Below are 23,851 nucleotides of genomic sequence, written 5' to 3'. Positions count from 1 at the left end.
AGGGCCTTAATCCTAACTCTAGGTTCAGATTATCTTTGTCCAATCCAGTTATGCCGATATACCTGAACCAAAATCCGATGTACGTGGCATAGAATTTCAACTCCGGTTCTAAGGTAAGGTTTTCCAACATCCTTGAGCGCCTACCGATATACTTCGGACTGTGGCCCGCGGTACGTGGTAGGGGGGCGTTAACCCAAATAAGTAACCCAGTTGTGAGGCTTTGTCCTGAACTAGGGTTCTGGAAGAGAGCCCAACAACGTGAAGACCGGGTAATGATAGGTAATTGGGGTTTGAAAAAAATGATCACATGCAAGAAATAGAGGGCTCTAAATCCTAGAGAGATAACTTTTTAAAATTTTGAAGAAGCATACATTGTTTGCATTCAGATCCTAAATTGAGGAGAGTTGTATTTAGACCTAAGTCTATGTGAGCATGAAAATATCTCCTCAATCTGGTCCTACCAAACCATGCCTAGTCTATATGCAGTCAATGCCAGCTAGGTCAGAATCTAGGCTCCTAGGTTTGCATGATATCAGAAAGTAAAGAGCTGACATTTTGTGAACACAGTTTTGATGATTGAACCAAATCAAACACACTTTTGATCAGACAAGGACAGGTCCCATCTCGGTCACCAAACCTGTTATCATCGCAAAATTTTTGTCTTCCCTTCCATGCAGGAGTGAGAGGAAATGCTTTCGCGAGTCAAACTTGACCTGAGTTTTGAAAATTTGTTTTGAAATACTCGCCTCCATTTTTTAAAATAGCGAAAAAATCCATGGGATGGGGCTCGACCTGTCGGTACGAGGTTCGACCATTCCTGCCGCCTTTAACAGGGGTAATTGAACCAAGGACCAAAAATGTGATTGACTTAGTTAAATCATCAAAATCGTGTTCTATCCTAAATGCACAGAGAATTCAGGCATGTGTTATGTAATTTTGCAAATTAAAAAAAATATGATTCATGCTTGGACAACATTTTGGAGCTGGAAAATATTTCTCAGGAAAAAGATGGGAATCAGTCTCTCAGGAAACTCTGATGAAAAGGATTCGAAATCTCGAGAAAATTTATAAAGGTTTGAGAAAAATCATGAATGGATGAAAATCCTGAGAAAATGGAACGAATTCTTGAGAAAAGATGAACATTTGAAAAGAAAAACATTTGTCAGAAAAAATCTAACTTTAAAATATTTCTTTGGAAAATGATTGAAATTCATTGGAAAGCTCTTTGGAGAAGGAAAATCAAAACTTAGGAAATTGAAATGCTGAGAATATTGTCCTTGAAATATCTGAAAATCGATTTTGATTCTGGAGAAAGATGAGAAGCTCCTTTTGAAAATGAATCTTAAGAAAAGAATATTTTTCAGGGAAAATCACAGGAAAACTTGACTTGGGAAATCCAGCTTTGAAAATTTTCAGAGTTTCTAGAGAAATCGATTTCCTTGTAATAGAATTTTCTTGAGAAAATCATGAGAAATGCAAGTGATACCATGATGCAGATGACATGAGTGGATGAATGCCTTTTTATGAAAACCCTTTTTATTTTTAGGAAAATATGCAATTTTAGGATTAAACCAAGCAGAATCATCACATATTCCGACTATGGCCATAAATATGTTTATAATTTACTTAGTTAATTCTAAAATATTTTGTAAAATTGAAGGCATGCAGTGAAATTTTAGAAGATAGCCTAAGAGTGTAGGCTCAGTGTGGCTAGTAGAAAGATGTTGAATCTGGGTCTCGTCCATATTCTGACTAGGGACGTAAATATGGACTCCACCGAGTTCATCAACTCCCTAAGAGTTGGTGCACGTGCCATTCGTGTACATCCATAGTGATTTTGAAATATAATGCATGAATCACATAATCATGATATTGCAGAAATTTAAACTATATGATATGCATCCTAGTTTAAGCAAAAAATTAAATCTCTTATTCCAAAATTTACATTATTACATCACTAATTAAATAAAATAAAAGAAAATTTCAGACTCCATCTCCTTCTTTTTAATGTCCATGCCAAACTGAAAATGGGGGTTAGCTCAAATATGTGGGTTTTTCCAAGATTTTCCAATAATATCCTGAGATTATTGGACTTAGTTGGATATAAACCTTATTTTTACACTTTCTTGATGTTTGAAATGATGTAAATGCAAGAAAATCCAAAGAGAAATAATTTTGAAATTCAAAATTGTTGTCAAAATGACCGAAATACCCTTAATTTTGAAGTTACACCTTTAAAATCAGGGTTTTTGAAGGAAATTTTGGTAATATTCGAGATTTTGAAATTTGAATTAGACCAAATGATGATGAAATGCAAGATAAGACATGATGACATGCTGCTAAACACCTTAGGACTGTAAAATCAGAATTTGACATTTTACAACTCATTCAAAATAACGAATTTCGCTTGTTTTTCGCTTCGATCAGGGTCCCACGGGGCCCTGTTTTGATGATACGGTTAAACTGAGCATCAAACGATCTTCAAATAATGTCAAATTCGGTATGAAACATCCCTATACCTTTATAAATAGCCTAGAATGCTAACATTCACTAAATGACATGGTTTAGATGCAAAAATTTAAAGAAAATCCTAAAATGGGCGAATTTCGCATACGGGCCCGATCCAAATATAGCATTTAATGCGGTAATATAAAGATTCCACCATAGAAATGTCTGATATTTTTCAGACTGCTAAATGACATGAAAATGAACAATTTTGGATTTTACAGTCCCAGGATTTGAACTACGGTGAGTTCGGTAACGGGAATTTAGTTCTGATGAAGATAAAATCAACCTATTCTGATGTAAAATTGAATGAAAAATAGCAGCCGACCATTAAAACTCCTGAAATGTTAATGGGGAACTAATGACATATGCAGAAACAACTTTCATTTATAGGTCTTTGGCATTTGGTCAACAGAAACAGGGATAAAAATGCGACATTACATGCCTAAATCAGAAGATAGATGAAAATGCAAAAAACTGGAGCCTGAGATGAAAAATACGAAACTGGTATAAAGGCAGTCTTAAAAATCACAAAATTTCAGAATCAAACATAAGACATTTCAAACATAAATTTCACCTTTTACAGATTTGGATTTAGAGTAATATCCAAAGAGAACCAATCGACCTAAGTCAATCTAAAGTCTCAGAGACTCAAATCAAGCTCTGACATGTGTCCCAAACTCTCGGATTTTTGTCAGACGTCATAAAAATTCAGAAAAATCTGAGAACATCATGTTAAATACTAGACATCATCCTGAGCTCAGAAAAGTTTTTGGATCGAAAATCAGATCTCATATGATGGAGATCCCGATTTTATAAGTCAGAAATAAATCTTTAGAATGTTTCCTGGGTAACAAAACCCGACTAAGCATTTTGAACTTTGAACATAGTAAAAGAATTCAACCTACTCCGATTTTTCTACAGATTGTCGTAGACACCTAAGGGCGTATACTGTGATTTTTTTAGCATTTTTAAGAAAAATAAATGCATGAAATATTGAGTGGACTGACTGATAAAAACAGAGAATTACAGAAATGAAGCAGAATGCATGAAACATCAAATAAATTCATAAAACATGCTATTTTAATGAAACAAAACATAAATCTACCCTATTTTAATGCATGAACATGATGAAATGCAAAAATTTGAGTCAAGAAAGCATAAAAAATTCTTTTGATATACGTCATTTTATGAGAATAGCTCGATCCATCCATCGGATGAGCTCTTTCTTCAAAACGACAATACAAATCAAGCCAAAGGTATTGTTATGATAAAATCATTTGGAATAGGAGTTCACCTTGTGTTCTCCTGCAGTTTTGGAACTCCCAAAATGAGCGGCTACGAACGGCTTCTCTCGTCCTTCGACCTGGGTTTTTGAAGATTCACGAAAGTCGACCTATGCTCCTAGGTCGAGCTTGGAGTGATGTCAGCAAGCTAGGCAATTCTCTGCACTATCTCAGATGAGCCCAGGGGGAATGTGAATTCAAAATAGCCAAAATCGAGTTCTATAAAAAATCTTGATTGAAGTTCAAAATCCAAAGAAGCCTCTCCTAAGTTGGGCGTGGGCTATGGCATTTGTAGAGGTTCTGGAGATTTTTGAAATTCGAACAGAGTTAATCTGAGCCTTCCATGTGGCGCCATCTCAGAGCATGCCATTTGGATTTTTGGAATAAATAAAATGTGAATTTTGTAGGTGAGACACCTCAGCAGGGGAGTTTGAAAATTTTTAAAACTTTGCTTGATTTTCTCTGCAGGAATTTCCCCTATGGAGCCACCTTAGAGGGTGCTACCTGGGAGTTTCAAATTCAAACTTTGCTTTTAGCAGAGGGTCCTCATATGGCGCCACCTCATGGTGAGCCACCTTTATTTTGAATAAAATAAAGTAAAAAATAAAGACAAATGGGAGCTCTGGAATGGTGTCACCTCAACAGAGGTTTGAAATTCAAAGCTAGAAGAAATGGGAGAATGCCATGTGGCGCCACCTCAGAGTGGCTCCACACTAACACGTGTTAGAAGGACAGAGCAGTGGGCTCAGGTGGCGCCACCTCAGAGGAGTTTGAATATTTAAATTTCTGTTTTTTCTGGAGGAAACAGGGGCTGACATGTGGCGCCACGTCAGGGTGGCTCCACACTGCCATGTGGCAAGAGGGCATGAGCAGAGGAAGCAGAAGGCGCCACCTTAGAGGAGAGTTGTTTCCACTCTTTCTAATGAAAGGAGATTTGGGCATGTGGCAGTTCAGGATGGTTCTGCCTCTGACAAGTGTCATCTAGCTGGAGGAGTCTCTTCAAATGGCGCCACCTCAGGGAAGAATTTGAAATTCAAATGAGGTTGGCCCTGGAAGAATGGAGGATGGCCATGTGGCGTCACCTCTGGGAGATCCTGCAGTGACACGTGGCAGGAGGGAAGAGAAGGAGGAGAAGAGCCATGTGGCGCCATCTCAATTTAAATAAAAAATGAATTTATGGAGGAAAAATCAGAATTTGCGCCACCTAAGTCTGGGTTTGAACTTTTGAATTGTTGCTTTTTCTTAAGGAGGCAAAGAGTGACACGTGTCCTTTACTTTTTCTGAGAAAAGCTAAGAATGACATGTGTCACTTACTGATGATGCATGAAATGCACATCATGTTAGTTAGTTATTCATGCATTTTATGGTGAGATTAAGGTTTAAAACCCATGTTTAGATGCATTTTGATAGTAAAGGGTTGTGGTTCGAATTTCAGAGAAATCAGAGTTAAAATGAGAGAGTTATGGCGATTTTAGTGTTCGGGCATGGATTTTGAGGTGGATCGGATTCATATCCGACCCAATTAGGTTGTTTTGGACCTTGGATCAACCTTTATAAATCCAAAATTCAACCCACACACATATCCATACCCATTTAGAAAACATTTGCAGAAAACCCCTCAGAAAGTGGCGCAGGGTAAAATATTTTTTCTTAAACCTCTTTCTGAAAATTACCAAAAGTATAAATTAGATTTTTCAGCAAACCCTAGGAGTCTTTGGAATTTGAATTGATGCCCCCTATTGTGATTCTAGCTCCATCCCCCTTCCAATCTCTCATCTCACACCATTTTCATTGAAGATCGAGCCTATGCTTGGAAAACCGAGCATAGCCTTATCTCCCTTTTTAACTCTTTTCGTTTCTTTATCTCCCTTGCTGTGATTAACCATTTGTTGTTGTGTTTTTGCAGGTGTAGTAGAGGTGGAGACCATTTATCTTGTGTGGAAGTGTGAAACACTCCAATAAGATGAGCCGACCCTACCTCCATCTGGTTTTCTAAGCCCTTCGATCGCGAATCGGCACCTTTTCCATCTTCGGTGGATCTCCAATGTGTTGCAGCTGTAAAAACCCTGCTCATGGTGATATTCCAGCATCCTCGAACAATTTGAGACGTCAATCTAGAGCCATTGTCCGCTCTGTTCTTCTCCACAATCGTCGGATTGCCCTGGAGGTAGGTCTTCTTCTTCCTTTTCTTCCAGTTAAAACCCAAATCGTGTGTGTTCGTTCTTCTTGTGTTATTTTCTGTTTGTGTGCTGTGTTTTTATCGTTCCAACCTTAGTATAGCTTTCGTGCATAGACCAGCATGGTAGATCTAGGTTGTTCTTTGTTTTCCTATGTTCGATTGTTGAGTTTGATCCATTTTATCCCCAAAACATGGAAATCGGCTAGATATTGTTCTTGCCAATTTTAACCTTTTATTCTACCTGTTTTCTGTATTGTTCTAATAGAAAAATCAGTTTAAAAATTTCATTTTGATTTATTTTGGTCGTTGGGTTTAAATCAAAGGGCGTTTTCATTTGAAAACCAAAAAAATTGGCTAGATCCATTCTAGCCGATCTTGGTCCATTTTTTATGTGTAGCCTTTGGTTGTTTTTGCAGTAGAACGTGGTTAGCAGACCTCGTTCATGTTGGGTTCAATTTGATTTCGTTGAAGATCTAGGTTGGTTTGAGTCTAGGTGTGTCGTGTGAATGGTTTTGAAAAATTCGTTGAATAAAAGTTTGAAGTTAGGTAAGAGTGTGTGATTTACAGTTTTAGTTAATTTCTGTGTAGTGTTTGTTAGTTTCCCAGTTTCATAGAGTGTGTGTTGGTCGAGTTCATCATGTTAAGATCTTTCTAAATATCATTTTGTTTTCTTTTGGTGTTTTAGTTTTTAGTGAGAAAAGAAAATATATGTCGAGTTTTACTTCTTTGTTTTGAGTGTTGTCCAGCCGGCTGTAGGTTTTCTATATAGTTTAGTTTTTACAATAGTATAATTTGTTGCTTCATGTTTAGTTAAGTTAGACGTTAATTGTGCAATAGTGTTATTAGTGTTCATTCTAAATTCTTAGTGTTTTAGGTTATGTGTGTAGTTAGGTTGTTGTTCATGTTTTATGTAATGTTCATTTCCAGCATATTACCTAGTTAATGTGGTTTTCATTAGTGTAATTAGTTAATTATAGTTGTGTGTTAAGTTAGTTCTATCATTTTCATGGTCGTTTTAGCCTAATTGCTATATTTTGATTTTGGGTGTCTTAGGTAGTCATCTTCCCCAAGGAGGGGCGTCAGCCATTAGAGCTCCATTAGAGCTCTAGGTTGTTTTTGGTAGGGTTCAATTGAATAGGAAGGTGCATTAGTGTGTCTAGATTCATTGTATTAGGGGTTAGTTAGTTTTAGACGTTTTTTGTAATTGGTAATTTATGCATTAGATGTGATTTCCTTAATTGTAGAAATTTATAGTTTCTAATTCTAACCTTTATTGAAATTAGTTAACTTGTGACTCAATTAGTTTAGATAGAGGTTAATATATTATCTAGAGTAAGTCGAATTTTTTAGAAAGAGGAGAAGTAAGTAATTGTGGTAGAAAACGAATTTTGGGAAGGATTGATTAATTCAAATCCATAGAAGGTAAGTTTTGACTTTTGGTATCCAGCCAAGAGAGCAAGCTTCTCTCTTTTAACAATTTTAGAAACAAAATTTGGATTTCAAATATTTTTCAAAAGAGCTATACACGATTTTTGGGATTGATTTTCAAGGTTATCATTTCTTTCTAAAGACAACCAAAAACGTGTTTAAGGTTTTTGGAAAGGTTTTCAAAAATTACTTAGAGTTTTCTATGACAAGTTGAAAACGTGTGGGCCTCCTGTGAGTTGGACGATTTCAAGCATTTATTCCCCATTTGATTTAGTAAGCAATTAAGGCAAGTTTTATTCCTCTGGGCTGGACATTTTTGGCAAATCAATGTGTTTCCAAAATTTATTCTCTCCTAGTTATTACCTTCTTCTTTAGTAATTTAGATTAGGTGCATTAATTAGGTCTCAATCCCTTAGATATCGATTTTAGTAATAATGCACATTTTCTTTAGGGTTACATAGAGTAGTCATTTTGATTTTAGATTTTGATTATTTAGATTTACATTGGTCATTTCCTAATTTAGTTGGTGTCTAATATAGTCAACTTAGGTGACCCATCTCAGTGGCGTGAACCTAGTCCCAGTCAAACCTTAAACCATCCTTCCTTAGTCTTAGTTGTTTAGTTGACCATAGTTTAATTTATTTTAGGTATAGTAGAAGTTAATCTAGTAGTCATTTGTCCAACTTAATTATATTTTAGCAATAGGTATTTATTGTACTCATAATTGGTTATTGCAAAGTTGATATTTGTTTCTCATTTAGTTAGTTGTGTTTATCATTAAATAACTTCATTCTTTAGTTAATATAGTTAGCATTACATTTTTAACTACATTAGTCATATTTGATGTGTTAGTTACCATAGCTCTAGTTGCAATTTGCATAGTGTATTCGATTTTCATTACATTTAGTATAATTGCATTCAGTGTTTGCATATAAACTGTCATTCAGTATCATTTAGGTCTGCATTAGTGTTAGATTGCATTCTTAGTGTGAAAAATAGATTTCTAAAGTAAATAGTACATTGAACTCAAAACCCGATTTTTGCCCTATCGCACAATCGTTATTTCATGTGCAAAATTTTCGAGTTTTCCAAAAATTCCTTTTTTGTTCACTTTATTGGCATGTTAACTGTCTGCAGACCAATTTCAGCTCAATCCGAGTTGATTTGGTCTGATTTTTAAGCGTTTTGTGAAAACAACTTTTTCGGATTTTAAAATTTCGGGACCTGCGATATCCAGATTTTTCCCATTTTTGAAATGCTTATATATGGAGTTCCAGATATTATTTTTTAATTCTATAAATACTGTCAGATTTTTGAATTTGTTAGTTACAGAATAGAATAAATTTCGGGAAATTCAGACCTCGTTTGCTCTGTCAAACAGCCAGTTTATGAAGAGCTGTCAGAAGTCTATTTTGCACTATTTAGGGGTAGATTTGTAATTTCATTCTTTTAGTCATTTTTGGTCTATTTCATTATTTTCTGCATTTTAATTGTTGCATCTGCATCATCCAGCATTGATAGACTTAGATTAGGTAATTTTAGAATTAGTTTAATGTTTTAGTTGATTATTTTATTGTAATTAGGATTTGTGTTGTTAATTTCTTGAAAAATTAGGTTTAGTTTCATTTTTATTTTGCTTTATTTGAGTTATTTACTAACTTTGTATTTTCCTGTGTTATTAGGTTGAAAAGCATAAAATTTTCCAGGGATTATTGTCCAAGTGCGAAAACTTGAGAAGTGGCGAAAAGACAAAAATACCCTTGGTGTGCAACAAAAGACTGAAGTGCTTTTCCATTTTATTTTAGTGTTAATGTGTAATTGTTATTAGCCTTGTATTTGTAGACTGGTATTTGTGATTAATAGATTGAATTCTTTAGAAATAGTCGAGTAATTCTCGTTCCCTATGGATTCGACCCGTACTTACCACTTTGTGGAAAGTCGGTTATTTACTTTTGGTTGACGATTTTCCAAAGATTTATTGAAAAATTATATTTTAAAAAGAGCATTTACAAAAACTCAACCACTTACTTTTCTGAGAGAAGTAGGGAGAGACATGTGTCAGTCTGCTTTTTCTGAGGAAAGGAGAGAGTGACATGTGTCACTTGCAGGAGGAATACCTCAAGTGGCGCCACCTCAGGGGAGACAAACTCTACTTTTTTTGGACAGGGCAGCACATGACACATGGAGTTTTCAGAGCGACATCAGAATGACACATGGCAAGGGGTGAAGGTGGTGGACATTGACACGTGACATAGAATAAAGAGGTAGTTAATGACATGTGGTGCCATCTTAAAGCGGCCCCACACTAACACGTGTCAGAGGATGGAAGGAGAGAGAAGGTGACACGTGGCACCGCCCCTAGGTGAACCCCACGCTGACACATGGCAGGAAAATGGGAGTAGAGAGAAAGTGGTCTAGTGGCGCCATTCCAGAGACAAGGCTCCTATATTTTTGGGTTTTTCAAAATTCAAGTTTTTCACAAGGAAAACCTATGTGGCACCACCTCGGGGTGGACCCTATATTGCTTCTTTATTGAAATAAAGGCAAGACAGTAAAACCTCTTTTTGGAATTTTCATAAAAACCTAGATTAATTGGCAAATCAGAAATACTTAGCCTAATTACAGAAATTTTGAAAAGAGGTGGCCCCTATAGGGTGATTTTGTAAAAGAATAACAACAACAACAACAACTATGCCTTCATCCCAAAACAATTGGGGTCGGCGATATGAACCAAAAAAGAAAATCATTCTGGGTCTTCCACATGAATCCTTCTCCTTCAATCATTTCTATCCAATGCCATGTCCTCGGTGAGGTTCAAAGCATTCATATCCTTTCCTATCACCTCCATCCATGTCTTCCTAGGCCTACCCCGACCTCTTTTAACTAATATATTTTCCCATTTCTCCATCCTTCTAACTGGAGCATCATTAGGCCTTCGTCGAATATGTCCAAACCACCGTAAACGATTCTCTATCATCTTATTTTCAATGGGTGCAATGCCTACCTTCTTACGTATCTCCTCGTTCCAAATCTTATCTTTTATTTTATTTTCACACATCCATCTCAGCATACGCATCTTAGCTACACTCATTTTTTGAATATGATGTCTCTTGGCAGCCCAACATTCCGTACCATATAGTAAAGCAGGCCTAATAGTCGTCCTATAAAACTTTCCCTTCAACCCTAATGACATTCTACAATCGCACAATACTCCAGTTGCACTTTTCCATTTCATCCACCCAACCTTTATCCTATGATTTACATCTCCATCAATTTCTCCATACTTTTGAATGATAGATCCCAAATATTTGAAACAATCATCCACCGGTATTTCTTGCTCACCAAGCTTCACTACACTCCCATCACTACTTCATTGCTTACTAAACCGACATTCCATGTATTTTGTCTTACTCTTACTCAACTTAAAACCTCTTGCTTCCAATGTTTGTCTCCATAATTCTAACTTAGCATTAACCCCAGCTCTAGACTCGTCAATCAAAACAATATCATCAGCAAACAACATACACCACGGCACATTTTCTTGAATTGATCTCGTAAGCTCATCCATAACTATAGCAAATAAGAAAGGGCTTAAAGTAGATCCTTGATGTAACCCAACCGTTATAGGAAAATTGGTTGTCATCCCTCCACAAGTGCGGACATTGGTTACTACTCCTTCATACATATCCTTAATTATACTAATGTACTTGAGAGAAACACCTTTCTTCATCATTGTCTATCAGAGAACGTCCCTAGGTACTCTATCGTATGCCTTCTCCAAATCAATAAAAACCATATGCAAATCTTTGTTCCTCTCTCTATTTCTCTCAATAAGTTGTCTAAGAAGATGTATAGCTTCCATAGTTGATCTTCCAGGCATAAAACCAAATTGATTTTCCGATATCATGACAACCTTCCTCAACCTAGACTCAATCACCCTCTCCCAAAGTTTCATAGTATGACTCATGAGTTTTATACCACGATAGTTTGTGCAATCTTGTATATCACCCTTATTCTTATATAGAGGCACTAAAGTACTCTGCCTCCAATCATTAGGCATCTTATTTGTCTGCCAAATCTTGTGAAAAAGATTTGTCAACCATTCTAAACCTTTCTCTCCCAAGCATTTCCAAGCCTCGATAGGTATATCATCTGGGCCAACTGCCCTTCTTGATTTCATTTTCTTCAAAGCCTCTGCAATTTCTTTCTTTTGAATCTTGCGCATGAAGTCACAATTCATCTCATGAAAAGGAATGGACAAGTCTCCAAGATCTTGAGCATGACTTTCATTAAATAGCTTATCAAAATAATCTTTCCATCTCTCCTTAATCTCCTCATCTTTGACTAAAACCCTTTGCGTTTCATCTTTGATACATCTAACCATACCCAAATCCGTCGATTTCCTATCTCTCATCTTTGCAAGCCTATAAATATCATTCTCGCCCTCTTTGGTATCCAACTTGTCATAAACCTCCTTATATACCTTATCCATCGCGTTCCGAACTACTTTTTTAGCTTCCTTCTTTGCTATCATATACTTCTTCAAATTCTCATTATCACGACTTTTACTTAGATTTCTATAACACTCGCTTTTAACCTTAATAGCTAATTTGACATCCTCATTCCACCACAATGTATTCTTACCTAGCGGTGCACCGCCTTTAGACACCTCCTTAGCCACCTTTCTCATGCCACCCGCTATCTTATTCCACATTGATTCTGAATCCTCCTCAAGACACCAATCATCTTCCTTAACTACCTTCTCTACAAACATTCCTTATTTAGCTCCTTTCAGTGCCCACCACTTAATTCTAGGATCTATCCTATGTCTATCCCTTTTGTGGCATTTTCTAATTCTAAGATCTAAAATTAAGACTTTATGTTGTGTAGCTACACTTTCTCCCGGTATAACCTTACAATCAATGCAACAACCCCTATCTCTCTTTCTAAGTAGGAAAAAATCTATCTGACTTGTATTAACCTCACTTTTAAATGTTACTAGGTGAAACTCTCTCTTCCTAAACCAAGTGTTTGCTAAGATCATATCATAGGACACACCAAAATCTAAAATCCTTTCTCCACTTTTGTTTCTTTCTCCTATACCATAGCCTCCATGGATACTCTCAAATCCATCCCTACTAATGCCTACATGCCCATTAAGGTCACCGCCGATGAAAAGCCTTTCTCCATAAGATATCCCTTGTACTACTCCATCTAAATCTTCCCAAAATTGATGCTTAATGGAATCATCTAAACCTACTTGAGGTGCATAAACACTAATAATATTAATAACCTCTGAACCTAATACTAATTTAATAAGTAAAATCCTATCACCCTTCCTACGGACCTCAACTACATTATCTATAAACTCACGACTCATAACAATCCCTACTCCATTCCTATTCCTATTTATTCCTGTATACCAAATCTTATATCCCCAAGGTTCTATCACTTTTGCTTTCTCACCTACCCATTTGGTATCTTGTAAACATAAAATATCAATCTTTCTCCTACACATAACATCTACTAACTCTACCAACTTACCAGTTAAAGATCCTATGTTCCAAGTGGCTAACCTAATTTTATGGTCTTGGACTAACTTCTTTACCCCCACCCGTCCAACAAAGTGAGGGAACCCTTGCCTATTTGACACCACACCCGGGCGCCGGTGTGACGCGTCGCTTCCGGGCGACGACCTAGCAACCGTTGCCCATTTATCACTGCCTCCGGGCCTATAGAGTACAGCGCGTCGCTCAGTAGGGAACGCCTCAACGAAATTCTCATATTGGTTCATATTCATAGGGTATGACTAAGTTTTTATGCTGGCTGTCACAGGCCTACCGCAACCCTCCTTCTTTATCCGGGCTTGGGACCGGCAGTGGATAACTAAACAGTTATACACAGGCGGAGTTTAAGAGAGTGCAACATGAGGACTTCCCAGGAGGTCACCCATCCCAGTACTACTCTCGCCCAAGCACGCTTAACTTCAGAGTTCTGATGGGATCCAATGCTTTAGTGTTGGTATGATCGCACCCAAGCACGATTTTGTAAAAAAATGATATTTGAAATTGCTGACAAAAGGGGCAAAAACTGAGATAAAATGGCAAAATTCAAAACTAAAAAAAATAAATATTGAAAAACTATCCAGATCATTTTCCTGAGAAAATATTTTGACATTCAGAGTCCTGGGGATAAAAATTGGAATAATTGACAATTTTGAAGACCCAGGGTTTTGAAATCAATTTTGAAAAGAGTTGAAATTCGAATCTGGATTGAAAATTTTGAAATTACGAGTTCTGGACCTCGAAATGACATGTTGTGCAGTGCAGTGATATGAAATGCTCATGCAATGATATGCAATGACATGTCTTATGAAATGTAATCTTGAACCAGGATTTGGAGATTCCCGTCTACTGTCAAGAATAAAAATTTTGAAAATCTGAGCTAAAATAGAAAACTTTTGAGAGTTTCAGATGAAATATGGACTTTTGCAAGTTCCGAGCTCAGAAAATGACCATTTTGACCTCCGGTGATCTCCGGGGAAGAGTTGTGATGTTTGGTGAAAATGTCAGGGAGATGAGTGAAAATTTGGGGTGTTTACAGGCACCCTACTGAGGTGGCACAAATCTAGAATTTACAAATTGATTTTTTATTTTGTTTATTTTACAAAATCCCAAAGTGGGCCCACACATAGGTGGCGCCACATGGGAAGCTCCTGCAGAGAAAATCAAGCCAACCTCATTTCAAAAATTTTCAAATTCCGCTGAGGTGTCTTATTTATAAAATTTGTATTTTATTTATTTCAAAAAATCCAAAGTAGCATCCTCTGAGATGGCGCTACATGGAGGGTCCAGATTCATTCTGTTTGAATTTTAAAACTTTCCAAAAAGTTTATAAATACCCTAGCCCACGCCCAGCTAGGGGGGAGCTCTCTTAGGGATCTGAATCTCAACTCGAATTTCCCATTTTTTTTCTTTCCTCCTCTGAGTTCACGCCCTCCTCTGGGCCCATCTGGGACAGTATCTCGAAGTGCCTACCTGGCTCACGCCATTCAGAGCTCGACCTAGGAGCAGAGGTCGATTTCCACGTACATTCCAAAGCTTGGTTCGAAAAGTAAGAGAAACCATCCATAGCCGCCCATTTCTGAAGTTGCAAAACAGAAAAAGAACACAAGGTAAGCTCCCATTCGAGTTGATTCTATTGAAATAAGGTTCTTGTTTCAATTTACATACTGAATCCCATGGATCTTTCATTTTAAAGAAAGGGTTCGTCCGAATAATGGATCAAACCATTCCCATAAAATGACATATATTAAGTATGATCATGCTTCCTTGATGATTTTTCAGCATTCATGCATTAATTAGATTTAATTCATATTTTATTTCATTAATTTAGCATATTTTAGAAGTTAATTAGGTTATATTTAGTGTTTATTTCAATTTTGTCTAGTTTCTGTAATTCTCTATTTTTACAAGTCAGTCCACATGTTATTTTATGTTTTTATTTTTCTTCAAAATGCCAAAAAAATCACATTATGGGCGTATAGCTGTCCCTGATAATCTGCAAAAAAATTGGAATCGTTTGAGTTCATTTGCTTTGTTAAAAATTCAAAATACCAAGTCGGGTTTTAAAACCTGGGAAACATTCAAAGCATTGGGTCTCAACTTGTAAAATCGATATCTCTCTCATGGAAGATTCGATTCCTGATCCTAAAAATGCCCTGAACTCGAAATTTAATTTAGTATTTAATATGATTTTATAAGATTTTTCTGAAGTCTTTTGCTACCTAAAACAAATCCGAGAGCTTGGGACACGTGTCAGAGCCCAATTTGAGCCTCTGAGACTCAGGATCGATTTGAGTCAACTGGTTCTCTCTGAATATAGCTCCAAATCTAGATCTGTAAACATAAAACTGTGTGCTAAATTTCCTCTATTTGATTCCAAAATTTTGTAATTTTTAGGACAGTCTGCATGCCCTTTTCGTATTTTTTATTTTGGTCTCCTGTTTTGGTGTTTATACCTGCTCTTCGGATTTATGCATATAATATCATATTTTTATTTCTCTGTCAGTTAGCCAATTGCCAAATACATACAAATGAAAGTTGTTCATATGCATGTCAGTAGTCCCTCTTTTAATTTTTGGAAATTTTGGTGGTCAATTATAATTTTTTGTCTATTTTCACAGCAGATCCTATTGATTTCAGTTCTGTCAGAATTAAATCTCTGCCACCGAACTCACCGTAGGTCAAATCTCATGGCTGTAAAAGCCAAATATGTTTATTTCTATGTCCTTTAGCATCCTGCAAAATATCACACATTTTTATGGTGGATTTCTATATTATTGAGTTAAATGCTATGTTTGGTTCGTACTCGTAGGCGAAAATTGCTTATTTTAGAGTTTTCTTTGAAATTTTGCATTTAGACCATGTCATTCCATGCATTTTATCATTCTATGTTGTTTATAAAGACAGAGGGATGCTCTCTACCAAATTTGGCATGATTTGAGAATCGTTTGATGATCAGTTTAGCCATATCATCAAATCAAGGTTCCCGCGTGACCCTGATCCGAGCGAAAAACAAGCGAAATTCATTATTTTGGCCAAATTTCAAATGTCAATTCTGATTTTTACAGTCCCATCATATTTAGTAGCATGCCATCATGCATTTCATTATCCTTCGATTCCATTTGCATTTTAAAATCTCCAAATTTTGTCAAAACTCCTTCAAAAACCTTGAATTTAAAGGTATAATCTCAATATTAGGGGTATTTTGATCATTTTGACCACAATTCCAAATTTCAAACTATTTATTACCTGATTTTCATGCATATGCATCATTCAAATATCAAGGAAGTATGAAAATCAGGTTTATATCCAACTCAATCCAATAATCTCAGGATATTATTGGAAAATCTTGGAAAAACCCACATATTCGAGCTAACCCCATTTCAAGTTTGGCAGGGACATTCAAAGGAAGGAGACGGAATCTTCAATTTTCTTTCTTTCATTTTATTTAGTGATGTAATAATGTAAATTTTGGAATAAGAGATTTACTTTTCTGCTTAGATTAGGATGCATATTATATAGTTTGAATTTATGCAATATCCTGATTATGTGATTCATGCATTTTATTTAAAAAATCTCTGTGGATGAACACGAATGGCATGCGCACCAACTCTTAGGGAGTTGATGAACTTGGTGGAGTCCATATTTACAGCCCTAGTCGGAATATGGATGAGACCCAGATTCACCATCTTTCTACTTGTCACACCGAGCCTACACTCTTAGGCTATCTTTCAAAATTCACTTGATATCTTTAATTTTTACAAAATATTTTATAATTAACTAAGTAAATGTGAACACCCCAAAATTTTCAAAGTTTTGTAAAAATGACCCTTTTGCCCCTGACTCTATTTTCTGAGAAGATCAAAGTAATTTCAAAGCTAAATTTCAGTCTTTCTTCAGATTTCTGGATTAAATTCCACATTGATATATTCAAATTTAACTCCGGGTCTGAACTCAGTGTTTTAAATCCAAATCTGAGCCTCGTTGTCTGATTTCCAAAATAAAATCACCAAATGAATGATTTTGAAAAGCTCGGGCAGCTCATCCGACACTTTGTTGGATCCTCGGCCCTATGTTTCTCAGTTCGAGGTTGTAAACCTCGAATATTTCCTAAAAATCCAGATATAAATCCATTTTCTGAAGAAATTTTCTCAAAATTCGCCTTGAGTTCTCAGAAAAACTCCTTTTGTAAATATTTTACAAAAACATAAAAAAAATAGTTTTAAATCTTTAACTTCTCGTAAAGCTTTAGGATTTTATTCTAAAAATACAAAAAAATGGAAAAATAACATAAAAACCAAGAAAATTGAGAAAAGCTACAAGGAAAACCAATGATTTTTCAAACTTTTGAAGCCATTTTACCAAAAACCTCATTTTAAACCACTTTTCAAAAATCTTTCTAAAAGAGGCCCCCCTTTTTTTGAAATAGGAAAAAATGCTAACAAACCCTCTCCCGCATCCCTCTTCTCCTCTCTCCATCGTCCGATCTGCAACAGCCATCTCGTTCTCCTCCATTCATCTTCAACAAGATTTTTCATTCTCGAACCTTCGTTCTACTCTTTTTAGAGAAGCACGCAGGAAACCCAGGGGGAGGAAGAATTCGACATCCATACCCCTTGTGCATTACCCTCGAGCCTCTCTCTCTCCTGAAGAAGAGAAACCCATCTTCCTCACATTATCCATTTTTCCTCCGAAGTTCATCATCTGCAAACATTCATGAAGTTTTCTCTGCTCTAAGCAATCCGAAGGAGTAGACAGGATACCGACGCTCTTTCCTTCCGAAATCCAGTAATCCGGAAAGCCCTGTAGCAGAGCTAAGCGAAAGCAAACTCCCTCATCCGATCGCCCGGAGGAGACTGATCTACGATTCATCCCTTCTTCTTTCTGTCAAAACCTCTGCAAGCAAGGGAACATATGGAAAAGGCTATTACTTCTTGTAAATCTCATTCTTATGTATAATGTAATAATTAGATCTTAATGAGAAATTTAAATTTCCTGCTTTAGGTAGAATGAATGAGCACTGTAAATATCATGAATTACTTGTTTTCCATGCATTTTTGCCTTTATTTCTCAAATTCTCACAATGGTGAAACACGAATGGCACGTGCACCTTTTCATAAGAGGTAAGTTAATTCTAAGTTGATGATTTACACCAACGGCTATAGTCGGGGTGTAAACAAAACTTAGTATTTTTATCTTTTATGAAATAACACTGGATCCGCACTGAATCCATTTTCAAAATTCATCATATTTTCTTAAATATTTTCTTCTTTTATCAGAATTTAACTTAAAATTAACTCAAAATATATACCAATGGCCATAGTTAGGGTATATTGAGGGTTAATTTCATTTTAAATTCTATAAAAGCACCAAAAAGGGTATTTTATCCTTCACTTGAATTTAGATATGACTATTATATAATACATTCAATGACCATGGTCAGGAAGGTATTATATCATTAGTCTTGTTTAAATTCATTTGAAGAATGAAATATGATTTTTAAATCCAATTTCAAACTTATTCAAATTCATTCATCATATAGGGTAGAATTGCATCATATTTTCAAAACTTACTTTTCAAAAATCCAAGTGATTCTTCTTCTTTATTTCTCAGATCAGATCTTATTCAAATCCAATTCTGTCTCATTTCAAAGATTCAAAATCCAATTTAACTTTGAAATTTCAAAATCACTTTATATTCAAACTTCAAATTTCCACCTCAAATCAAAATTCAAAACTCAAAAGTTCAAATTAACTTTGAAGTTATCTTCTGATTTCAAAATCAAGTTCATCCCCTTATCTTCAATCAAGGTTTGGATTTGAATCTCAAGTTTAAATTTGGGTTTTTAAAACCCAGATCCGTCTTTAAAGGTCCTATTTGGACTTCTCAAAACCCAAATCCAAAGACAAATCCTAGTCTCAATTTGGATCCAGATTTCCAAGTATAAACTCCACTCCACTTTGGATCTCCCATCACAGATCCAAATTCCATTTAGGATCAAAATCCTTATCCCACTTTGGATCTCCCATCACAGATCCAAAATTCCATTTAGGATCCAAATCCTTATTCCACTTTGGATCTCCCATCACAGATCCAAAATTCCATTTAGGATCCAAATCCTTTAGATCTCCCATCACGGATCCAAATTCCATTTAGGATCCAAATCCTTATTCCACTTTGGATCTCCAATCATAGATCCAAATTTCTCTTAGGATCCAGATCCTCATTCTACCATTGGATCTCAGATTCGGATCCAAATTCCAATTCTTAGGATCCAGAATCCAACCCTACTTTGGGTCTCAGATGCAGATCCAAATTCCAATTCTTAGGATCCAGAACCCAATTCTACATTGGATCTCAGACTTTAGATCCAAATCCATTCTAGGATCCAGAATCCAATTCTACTTTGGACCTCAGATCCAATTCCATCTTAAGATCCAGAGTTCAGCTCTATCTTGGATCTCAGATTTCAGATCCAAATACCATCTTGGATTCCAAGTCTTGAATCCAATTCCCCTCAAAATTCCAAATCCAAATCCCACCTTAAATTCCAAAACCAATTCCATTTCATTCCAGATTTCAAATCAAGTTCTCATCTTAAATTCAAAACTCAACTTTGAACTCTGTTCAGAATCCAGATCTTGGATTCGGATTTCATCTTGAAATTTCAAATCAATTCTATCCATGTTCCAATTATTTTCAGATTTCCCAATACTATCTTTTCTTCTGATTCAATTCTATTTTCATTTCTATTTTGATTCAAAGTCCATTTATGACTTTGAAAATTCCTTTTATCTCAAAACTTCAAAAACATTTTTCAAAAATCCTAATTTATTTTCCCAAGCTCATGATTATTCTAAAGACTTAGAACTTTAATCTTAAGTTCTAAGTTAGAAATCATTTCTTCACTTTATCAGATTCACTTGGGAATTTTTCAAAACATTTTCAAAAAGAGCATACATTTGCACAAGCATGATTCTTTGTGCATTTAGACTTAGAATAATTTCTTAGATAATTTCTTAGCAAAGCAAAAGGCATTAATTCGACCCTTGGTTCGATTACCCCTGGTAAAGGCGCCAGGAACGGTCGAACCTCGTACCGACGAGCGAATCCCGTCTCCCAGTTTTCCCGCAAATATTTCAAAATAGAGGCGAGTTATTTCAAAATATTTTCAAAATTAAGGTCAAGTGAGACCCGCAAAAGAGTTCATCTCCTTCTTTTCTCTTCTTTTTCTCTTCTCTTTTTTCTTTCTGTCTTTTATCTTTCTCCCTTCAAAAAGGAGGAAAAAAAGAGGTTGGAAAGGAAAAGAGAAGGAAGAGAGAGAATATTACGAGAGGAAAAATTTTGCGATGATCACAGGTTTGGCGACCGTGATGGGACTCGTCTTCATCCGATCGAATTTAATGCCTTTTCTTCTTTGCTTTGATATTATCTAAGTCTTTATTCTTCAAATGTCAGCTTCATTTCCATGCAAACCTTAGGGGCCTAGATTTTGTCCTAAGCTGACATCATTGCTTTTAGGATTTAAGTATGGTTTGGTAGGACCATACTGAGGAGATTATTCCATGCTCACATTAGACTTAGGTCTTAAATACAACTCTCCTCAATTCTAGGGATTGAATGCAAAACAATGTATGCAAGTGTATGCTTCTCTTCATTTTAATCTATCTCTTTAGGACTTGCATTTGAGCCATTTGATTTCTTGCATGTTGAGCATATTTTGAAAACCTCCTTACCTATATTGTCTCGGTCTTCACGTTGTTGGGCTGTCTCACTAAACCATAGTTTGGGAGAGAGCCTCACAACTGGACCACTTATTTGGGTTCGCGCCCCCCTACCACGTACCTAAGGGCCATAGTCCGAGGTATATCGGTAGGTGCTTAAGGATGTTGGGAAGCCATTACCTTAGAACCGGAGAAATATTTTTATGCCACGTACTTCGAGCTTCGGCTTGAGTATATCAACATACCTTGATTGAAATCAGATGATTTGAACCCTAGAGTTAGGATTAAGGTCTTACAAGCCATTTCAACTATTGCATTTCGAGTCAGCCTTTAGGGAGTGTTGTATGCGCATCCTTGTTTGTGCAGCTTTGGTTGTATGATATTTCTCTTATATATATGTATCAGACCCTTTTCAAAAACTCTGGGTGTATTATTCAAAACTTACCCTTATTTTCAAAAACCCAAGGTGTATATTTCTATCTACCTACATTTCTTTTTCTCTCTTAGATCAAATTCTCTTCAAAACCCTGGAAAATTCTTTTAAATTTTTTTTTTATCAACCTTTTCAAAATTTCTAGGTTGATTCTTTAAAGAGTCTATCCATAAGTCATGCATTCTATCTAATTCCCCTTATTTTCTTTGCCCCAGTATCCTCTCAATGGCGTCAAATTCCCTCGATGTTGTCTTTCCCCGAGATCATGTCTTCTATCAGATTCAGGATGGACCTCCGGATCTGTGGGTCATCCAGTCTCGTCCTTTCTTCCCTCGGTGGTATTATTCTTGGTTCGCCACCTTCTCACGTATGTTCCCAGACCACTTGGATGACTGTGGGTTGGAGATGGCATCAGCGGCAAGCAAGCGAACCATCAATGGAGCCCTGATTCAGGCTATGGCAGAACGATGGAATCCACGTACCTGCACATTCTGGTTTCCTTGGGGGGAAATGACTCTACTGATGGATGAGTTCAATGATATTATGGGATTGCCCGAACCAGCTGGTTAGCCAGATGATCCTGTCGAGCAGCAGTTTTTGATCAACATCAAAGGGGTGGATGTTCGAGAAGCCTTAGCCAGAGCAACAGGGAGCAGATCCTGGCCTCTCACTGAGATTGGTGGAAATCAGTTCATCGATCTATTCGAACTATATCAAAAGTATGGAGCCTACAAAGAGGTTGACACTCTGTCTCGAGCAGCGAAAGACAGAATTCAGCATGCCATGATTTTGTGCATGGTGGGGTTAGCCTTCTTCCAAGATGGTCAGAATTTCATAGATATCAGAGTTGCCCATCTCTTTCGAAGATGGGGAAGCAAGCAAACCCGTCAACTTTCAGTCTCCATGGCCGCATTAGCCTTTCTTTACAGAGGCTTTGCTCGATTTGCTCTTGGGGAGACCATTCTGGTAGAAGGGTGCACCTACGCCCTGCAGTCGTGGTTCCTGCGACACGTTCCCTCGAAGGCCAGTTCTTTCAGATTCAACAGTAAACAGCCAAAGACAGTCATCCAATGCCGAGCTCTGATCGAGAAGTTGCATCAGGAGGAGATTACCTGGGACTTCTTTGACAGAAGAGAGACTGTTTCTCGATACACCTATGCTCGAGACAAGCGCTACAAGTTGATGGGCCCTTTCTTTTGTGTTGATTATCAGCCAGAACGATGTATGAGGCAGTTTTCGCAGCGGCAGGTTCATGCTAACACCCGCTTCCCGACAGGCAACGTGCCAGAATTCAACCTGCAGTCGGATCAGTGGTCTGGGGCATATCATGTAGCTAAATATACCTAGGATTCTTTTATTTCTCTGTCTATATTTCCGGGACCAAATGTATCATCTGAATATCGAGAGTGGTGGCAAACTGTCTGCCCACCCTCTCTTTGTCCTTGAATGTTAATATCAATAAAAAATACTTTTTTGGCCAAAATTTTATTTCTTGTATTTTGTTTATGGCACAAACAGTCACAAATTTTGGGTGACGACCTCATCCCGGGTAAATGGGACATTCTTTCCACATTTCTCCAAATATATTTTTCTCATGGTTGACAACCTCGCCTAGGTAACAAGGCACATTTCTCTGTTATCATCAAATGATAACACAATTATCACAAATCGTGTGATGACCCAATCCCGGGTAATGGGATAATCTCTTGAAATTGTCTACCAAATCCCTTCATTTCTTGCTTTTTCTCAAAGAAATTGTGATTGAAAAAAAAAAAGCTTCTCCATACTCTAACCATTCCCATATTCTGCAGGAAAGCTTAGGCATCTGAAAAATGGTTCAGACAAGGGCTGATAAGAGGGCTGCTCAACAGCACAGTGACAGCGAATCAGAGGAGATGAATTCTCCTAGATTGTCCAAGAAGAATAACTCCGGGGATGAAAGCGACGTTGATCCGGCCATGTATCGGATCTTTCAAAAAATGATGACCAAGATGATAGCTGAACAGGCCAAAGCTGCTCCCAAGAAGGCAGCTTCTAAAAGCAAAGCTAAGAAAAAGCCCATGAAGAAGCTAGTCAAGATCAGCAAACAGAAGAAGCAGCGTGACAGTACTTCTGAGGATTCCGGGTCAGCAGGAGAAGTCTCTGAAGAAGAAGAGCAGTTGATCTACATTCCGAAGCACCTGCGGCAGTCCAAGAGGCCAGTGGAAGAGCCAGTATCAGTAAACAAGCCCAAGTATGGGGCCCCCGCAGAAGATTCGATTCAAGCTTTGACCAAGATAGTAAAGGACCTGCAAATCCGTGACAAAGGAAAGAGGTCGTACACCAGGCAAGACTTCTATCTCGGTTTAGAAGGGGACAAGTATCTGGAGAACCTCCCCTGGAAGTTCATCAAGTTTGATGGAACCGGCGACCCGAAAGCCCATTTAGCAATGTTCTTCGCAGAATGTGCCCGGTTCAGTGAAGCTAACCGCGCCCTTTTTCTCTGTTTTCCCCGCAGCCTGGACGGAATAGCGGCCAAGTGGTACGCTGAGCATGTCAATCCCATCGAACTGAGGGATTTCGACAAAGTTGTTAATATGTTTGTTGAACGCTTCCTATTCAACACAGAGGCTCTGCCTACCCTGAACCACCTATGCAACTTGAAGCAAGAGCCCAATGAAAAGGCCAGGGATTTTATCCATAAGTGGAGAAGTATTTTCAATAAGATGAGGAATCCCATTTCTGAGGAACAT

The 23,851-nt window shown here is 37.1% G+C and overlaps 1 pseudogene; it reads right to left on the bottom strand.

The window, feature by feature from the left end:
- Positions 1-13,314: 13,314 nt before the first annotated feature.
- On the bottom strand, positions 13,315-13,433 carry LOC149828545 (5S ribosomal RNA; annotated as a pseudogene).
- Positions 13,434-23,851: the final 10,418 nt, after the last annotated feature.

This window comes from Nuphar pumila, chromosome 9 (assembly GCF_984573655.1).
Source record: "Nuphar pumila chromosome 9, dmNupPumi1.hap1.1, whole genome shotgun sequence".
Classification (NCBI taxonomy): domain Eukaryota; kingdom Viridiplantae; phylum Streptophyta; class Magnoliopsida; order Nymphaeales; family Nymphaeaceae; genus Nuphar; species Nuphar pumila.
The sequence above is the reverse complement of the archived record's forward strand: the minus strand, read 5'-3'. Positions and strand labels throughout refer to the sequence as shown.